This window comes from Myotis davidii, unplaced genomic scaffold (genome assembly GCF_000327345.1).
Source record: "Myotis davidii unplaced genomic scaffold, ASM32734v1 scaffold32, whole genome shotgun sequence".
Classification (NCBI taxonomy): Eukaryota; Metazoa; Chordata; class Mammalia; order Chiroptera; family Vespertilionidae; genus Myotis; species Myotis davidii.
Genome location: NW_006286587.1, coordinates 7,381,800 through 7,388,993, shown reverse-complemented (window position 1 = coordinate 7,388,993; position 7,194 = coordinate 7,381,800). Strand labels below are relative to the sequence as shown.

Here is a 7,194-nt window from a genome sequence, read left to right as displayed (position 1 = left end):
TGTTTGCATCTAATTTTTAGCACATTCAGGGTTTCTAACCCATGGGGTTGCTAGAATTTCAAATTCCTGCAACTTTACTGTCCTCTGATAGGTTCTTCGGTAGGTTTTCCCCAGCAACTACAAAACTTTTTTAATGTATGGAAAATTATTTGTTTGTTTTTCATTGATCTCTGAACTTACTATTGGCCACCTGCTCGCCAAAGGATGCCCCACTACTGCTGCCTTATTGCTTCAGAGCTTTGGTGTCATTGACCTCAGATACCACTTCGCTGTCCAAAACTGCAGGTGGTGGTCTTCTGGATGGATTGCAGGAAATTTCTGTTGTCCAGGGTGTCACTAAGCTAGAGGCCCTCCCGTCTTCCAGCAGATTGAAATAGGTGAAAATCTCGGCCTCCAATTTGACCTTGATGTTTAGCAGGGCCTCTACTGCTAGGCCTGGTGCTGCCACTCTGCCCAGGTCTGGGCCAGCTCTGATGGAAGGTACATCAGGTTCCCATTGAGTTGTTTCATTATGTGGCATAGCACATCTCCACCTCCATCAGTATGTTCTCCAAACTGGCCTTCAAATTTCTCATGGAGTCTAAATCAATCTCCAAGGACTAGACCATACACCTCAGCAATCTGTAAGGTGACCACTGTGGTGTTCCCCTCAACCTGCTGGGACCAGTACTTGTGTAGCTCCTCTCAGTTCTTCTACTGGGCCCAGATGTCCACCATGACCATGCTGAAGTCCTGAGATTTGGAAGCATCCAACTCCACAGTCAACCCAGAGCTGGCAATCTGGTTTTGTAGACCATTTACTTCCTCCTCATGGTTCTTCTTCATGAAGAGCAGCCCCTTTTTAAGAGCCTCGATCTCTGTCTCCAGTGGCAGTCGAGTGATATTGGTGTCATCAGTGACCTTTCAGAGCCCATTGATGTCACCCTCCACAGACCAGCACATGGCCAGCTCCTTCTCATATTTGACTCTGAAGTCATCAGCAGCAAGATAGGCATTGTCAATCTGCAGAACCATGTGAGCATGATGTCTCACAAAACTTACAAATATCGGAGCCCTCAGATCCTCAATGGTCTTGAAGTAATGTCCCTAATCTCTGACCTTGGGTCGCTTCTTCTCCAGGTGTTGCCAGATTTTATTGTCCAGTCTCCAGGCTTCTCACCATCTTAGGTAGGAGGCCAGATAATCATTCAGGCATTGCATAATACCTTCATTTTGGATCCACTCTATGCCTGCTGGACCCCCAGCCATCTCTGAAGCCAGGCCACTCCACGTGCTGGTGAAGTGGGACACAGAGATCTGAAAGCTGAGCCACTGGCATGCCATACTGCTGGCTGGCTGGTCCAATGGCTGGGTAACTACATGGAGCCCAGGGTCCAGTAGTTTGTGGAGAACCTGGAGCAGTTGCTGAAGATCATGTTGTTCAGGGAGGAAGGTGAGAGGCCAAGACTCAGGTCCAAGCCATTTGTATGAATAATTTTTCCCCTACTCCCAAACCTTTTTTTTTATTTTAAATAACTTTATTTGCAAAATATATTTTACCAAACCTTTTAAGTTAGATGAGATTTGTCAAGCTGTTAATTATTGAAATCAAAACTTCAAAGTCAGGGGTTAGAATTCTCTCCATCAGAAAACTGAGAAAGAAAAAGTGTTCCTATCATAAATAAGGTCACAAAATGGATATATATCTACTTTCAGTTGGAAGCCTGTACCCAATGGCAAAGGGGCTCACCACACCCACCCTCACAAGGCTGTCCTAACTTGAACTACTGCTTTGGCTGCCCATTAAGATATCACTTCTGGGCAAGAATTGAAAATTACTTAGAAGCCAACATGTGATTCTATACTGGGGCATGACTCCCAGGTTGACCCCTGTGTTGCTCTGTCCACTGCACCATCCCATTATAACCTCCTTGTCCAGACTCCTAGGGTGGTCACGGGGCAGCAGATCATAACAGTAATGTGTTGGGCTGATTTTATTTTTCCAAAAAGAGAGAGAGCTAACGGAGAACCTGGCTCAGAGTTTAGAGCAAGTATCCAAAATTAAAGCTCAGTCGTGAGAGGCAGGGGAGGGGGAAAGTTGGTGAAGTTTCTGCAACTTGTATGACTGCCCTTGGGTTATTTCCAGGACCAGCATCATGAGCATGTGACTCGGGCAGTTGCACAGAGCTTGTGCTTAGAAGGGCCCCACACTTGGTTCAAGGCTCTGTTATTATCATCTTGAAATTGTTAATAATTTTTGAACAAGGACCCCACATTTTCATTTTGCTCCGGGACCTGCAAATTATATAGCCAGTCCTGATTGTTTCAGCTCAGTTATCAGCAAACCAAACATCGCTTGTGATTTTAAAACACTCTGCCTTGAGCCCTCTCTGCAGTAGATTCAAGTTGATAAACTGAGAGGCACAGACCACACTCAAATATCTATGGAGATTACTGTTTTCAGAGTGTAATTGGAGGGAGTTATGTCCGTTGGATTTCCAGACTGAGATATTCTCCACCAAAACTGGGGAAAAATAAGGAAGTCTCGACAAATTGAAGGTCAAGATGATGGTTAAGAAAGTAAAACTTCAAATAAAATGCTTCTCCCTGGCTTGGATACAGCATTATACCTACCCTTACTGCTAAGAAAATAATCTATCAGTATTAATGCTGATGGTTGAAAAACACATGTAACCTGAAAAATCCCCAATCCATCCTTTCTAAGAGGTAAGATGTAATAAAGTGGCTGAACTGTGTTACAGATCAACTTCTGGCAGTGATACAATGATGTTAAAAGAGGAATTCGGGTAATCCACTGAATAATTGCTTCTCTACTTTCTCCCAAAAAGCTTAAAGATATGTTTCCAGAGAGGCCCATCGGATCCCTTACTATTGTGCAAACTTACTCTGTGTTCTCAAATCAAGCCCTTCTAAACTCTCTTCTCCTCTGTAAAGTCTTCCCTGGCTACTTAGAAGCAATTCAGAGGGCATTTTCTCTTTACTATCTCCTCTTCTTTCAATAAATTTCTAAGCATGTAAAGACTCTCCTAGTCCTTGTCAGCACTAGAGCCAAAGGGGGTTGGGGCTGAGTAAACAGAGAAGGGGGACGTTAGTAGCTGGGCTCAGTGCCTGGCTGCAACCCTTTTCATCACCCACAGAGTACTTCCTGTCATGGAATTCACCACCACAACCTTCCCCCTTTCCTTCATTCTCCTCCAGGTCTATTTCCTCCCCTGCCCCTTCACTCTCAAAGATGACCTCTCCACCTACTTCCCTGGGAAAATTGAGAACATCTGATGAGAGCTCCCACAAGTTTCCTCCCAGCTCTTTAAGTTTTCTTTGGATCCTCACCGAAACTTTCTTCCTTCCCACCCATCTTGGAAGAAACTGTCTCTGCCACATGGGCAGGTTAACCCCTTCACCTGCCTCCTATGAGGCTGGACCCTCCCTCTCATGACTATGGTCTCTATTTTCTCTCTCCTCACCAGCTATGTGTCCAATTCCTAAACACGAGCTCAAATCTTCCCATCCAAAAGGAAATAGACAATAACACCCCCTCTTGATCCACTCCTCTCCTTCCTTGTCATACCAATCTCCCTCCAAGTCTGCTGCTTCCTGTTCTCTCTTTTTCTTTCAATAAAATAAGATGTTGTCTGCCATCCAGCCTGAAGTTTAGAGACACCAAATAAATGGGAGACTTATTCCTCGGTCTCATGGATCTTGGCTCTTCCTCTCTCCGGTCTTTCGAAACTGTTTTCACAAAAGTCAAACAAAATCAAAGGCCTCAGTTTGCTACCTCTCTTGCTTGCATTTCCAGCAGCACTCTCACTTCTCAGCATGAATGCTTGTCTTCCTTGGTTTCTGTGATGTTGGTCTCCTTCCAACTTTTCTACTGCTCATTTCAAGTGTCCTTTGGGGTTTCCCCTGCTATTCATTGTCCACCTCTTAATAGAGGATATTCCCCAAAATACCAGTCTTGGCCTATTTTCTGCTCATGGTACTGTGTTTATCCCATGAAGCTGCTCATTGGCTCCCATCCTCACAGTGTGTTTCCCAAAAGTATATCACTACTTTGGACTCACTCTGAAATTTCAGAACACAACTAACACCTGCAAACACCCCAGCCACCTGCCTGACATCCTTCTAAGTGTGGCCCACTGACTCCTCAAGCTCTACTTAGCTAAAGCTGTGTCAGTGTGACACAAGGAACAATTTTGCACAACTTTTAGGAAGCTTCTTATGTGATTCTTGCTGGGGGCAGGAACTGGTGTCAGTCTAGCCGTGGTCGGCAAACTGCAGCTCGCGAGCCACATGCAGCTCTTTGGCCCCTTGAGTGTGGCTCTTCCTAAGCCTTAGGAGTACCCTAATTAAGATAATAACAATGTACCTACCTATATAGTTTAAGTTTAAAAAATTAGGCTCTCAAAAGAAATTTCAATCGTTGTACTGTTGATATTTGGCTCTGTTGACTAATGAGATTGCCAACCACTGGCAAAACAGGCCTACAGGCAAAAGCAACAGATGATTTTACCTGACTGGGGCAATAATTTGAGAGAGGGGACAAAGCTGGGGCCTGACTGACCCAAAGCAGCCAAGTTGCACCTACTTCTGTGCTTGGCACTGAATGTTGCCTCTTGTCCTCCTAAAGTTTACACTGTGTGAGGCGCTGATAACAGAGACAGACATCACCCAAAATTAGACAAACATTGCTTGTACACCTAGCGATAGAAAATTAAGTACTTATTTTGGCTGCAAGTCAAAGCACAATAGCATTGCATGAAGCAGGAAGTGACGGGGGTGTCTGGCTTGGGCATAGTGGATTAAGAAAAGCTGTGACCTCTTTTCCACTTATTGTTCACACTCTAAATGCTTTACTTCCATCAATTAAAAAGCGCATGTGGACTCTCTCCTTTCAATTATTTGTGGGTTTGTTAGGCATCTGTCTGTGATCAAGACTCACTTTTCTTTTTAGTGTGAGTGCCTGGATCTTCTTTCCCAGTCATGGCATCCCAGCTCCCAAAATCCTCTGTGAGGGATCCTCCCCTGGAAGACATTGATGCTAACATTGCCCTCCCTGAGTACGGAAAGTTAAAAAGAGTTAATCAGTTGTTGGCTATGCATGAGTCCCACCTTCCCCTGGGGGGAGGGGAGGCGGGGAGCGGGGGAGGGATGCTCTCTCTTGTGAACAAAGAAGAATAAAGAAAAACTCTCTTCCTCCATGAGGAGCCTAGATTCCCCATCCAGGGCCTCCTGCTAATTCCATGCCTCACCCTGAAATCAGGGAGGCCTGAGCCCTTGGGATGATCACCACCCCTCTGGGCATGATCTGCGGCATTCACAGCTTCTGAGTATCTTAATCTATTCCATATTCCTAGAGGCTCTCTGAAGGGAAAGGTAATCATTCTCACACAAACAGTCACTCCACATTTTCTTTCCCACTCACATCCGCTTGGAATTGAGAGCAAGCGGGGAATGGAGTTCTGCCCTCCCTGATGGTGCATGGCTCTTTGGCCTTTGCTTAATCAAGGCATTGCTATGGCAGTAAGCCATGTACAACGTTGCCTGCCCAGAAAAAAGCGGGGAGCCATGGAATTGCCTTTTCCCAGCTTAAAAGGAGTTATCTGATCAAAGCCATGCCAGAGGTGGTAAAGAAATAGAAAGAGCAAGGAGGAGCGAACACCCTTAAATATGAACAATTATTGAGAAGCTTTCATGGAGAGAAGCACAATTAAATGATTTTGTAACATTCCCCAATTACAATTTTGTGTCATTTAATTCAAAACTATATTAGCTTCCTCCAATGAGGAAGCTGGAATTAAATGTTGACAACCCATTTGAGAAATTTCCAAGGCATACGATAAAGCAAGTACTATTCCTACCACTCTTAGTCATTTGCCTGACTTCTCCAACCTAGATTTCTTTACTCTGCCATATCCAATTTAACAGGAAGTACTTACTCTACTTCTAGAATATCTCCCAAATCCAGCCCCTGATCACCTGCTTCACCACCTTTTTTTTTTTTAATTCAAGACACTATTATTTCTTAGCTGTGATATTACAATTTTTGGTCAAGAAGGTTTTCTGCCTCATCTGCCCCATAGCTCATTTTCCACACCACAACTGGAGAGCACTGGGATACCTAAATTACTTTCCAAAGGCTTCCCATTGTCGTTTAAGTGAAATCTAAGCTTTTCATCTATCCTGCATAAATTTCCTTCAGCTGTCCCCTGCCCCCATGTGTACCTTCACACCCTCACACTCTTGCTCCCTGTGCTTCAGCCATTACCAGCCTCCCTTGCTGTCCTTCCATGACACCAGGCTCTCTCCCATTGTCTTAGATTGGGTTTCCTAGAAGCAGAGCCTTTGATGGAGATTCTTGTGCATGTGGTTAATTGAGGGAAGGATCTCTGAACCAAACTGGAAAAGAGTAAGGGAAGCAGAACAGGAAATGGGGAAAAGCCAAGCAAAGATGTGGTCTCCACTGGAGGCTAACTTTGATGATCCCATGACTCCGCATGAGGCATGGGGCCAGCATCTTGTACCACACTATCAATCAGCCATTGGCTGTGGTCAACCCACAGGGGTGGACATAATGTCAGCCATTCTCCTCCAGCTGAGGGCAACTGCAGTTGTGAGCAGAAAACAGCCAACATTTATAGCAGCTAGGGAATTTGTACATTGGCCCAGGGAAGGCAATGTAGGCAGGGCATCACTAGTTTTACTGGACCCACCTTAAGAACTTGTTTGAGATATTGCTACTGCCTGAAACAGTCTCCTTCCAGATCTTCAGTGTTTAGCTTCTTGTCATCACTGGCACCTCAGTTCAAGTGTCACTTGGTCTGAGTGGCCATGCCTGGCCATTGAGCTGAAGTAGACACCCTGCCTTCTCACTTAGTTAATCTTATTATTCTCTAAGATTCATTTTTATTCTCTGAAATATTTCCTATTTAATGTTTACTTATATGTTTATTGGCTGTCTCACCTACTATAATATAAAGTCTGTCAGAGCAGGGACCCAGTCTGTCACCTATCTAGTGGTAAAGTCAAAAGATTCTGGAGTCAGACATCCTAGTTCAAGTTCTGACTCCACCATTTACTAACTATGTAAGCTTGAGCAAAGTTACTTCTAATAGTGCCAGAGTAATAGGTTATTGGTTGGATTTAATGAGTTGATGCAAGTAAAGTACTTAGAATAGTGTCTGATACATGTTAATC

The 7,194-nt window shown here is 44.4% G+C and overlaps 1 pseudogene; it reads right to left on the bottom strand.

Annotated features, from left to right (window-relative positions):
* Nucleotides 1–223: 223 nt before the first annotated feature.
* LOC102770746 lies at nucleotides 224–1,415 on the bottom strand (annotated as a pseudogene).
* Nucleotides 1,416–7,194: the final 5,779 nt, after the last annotated feature.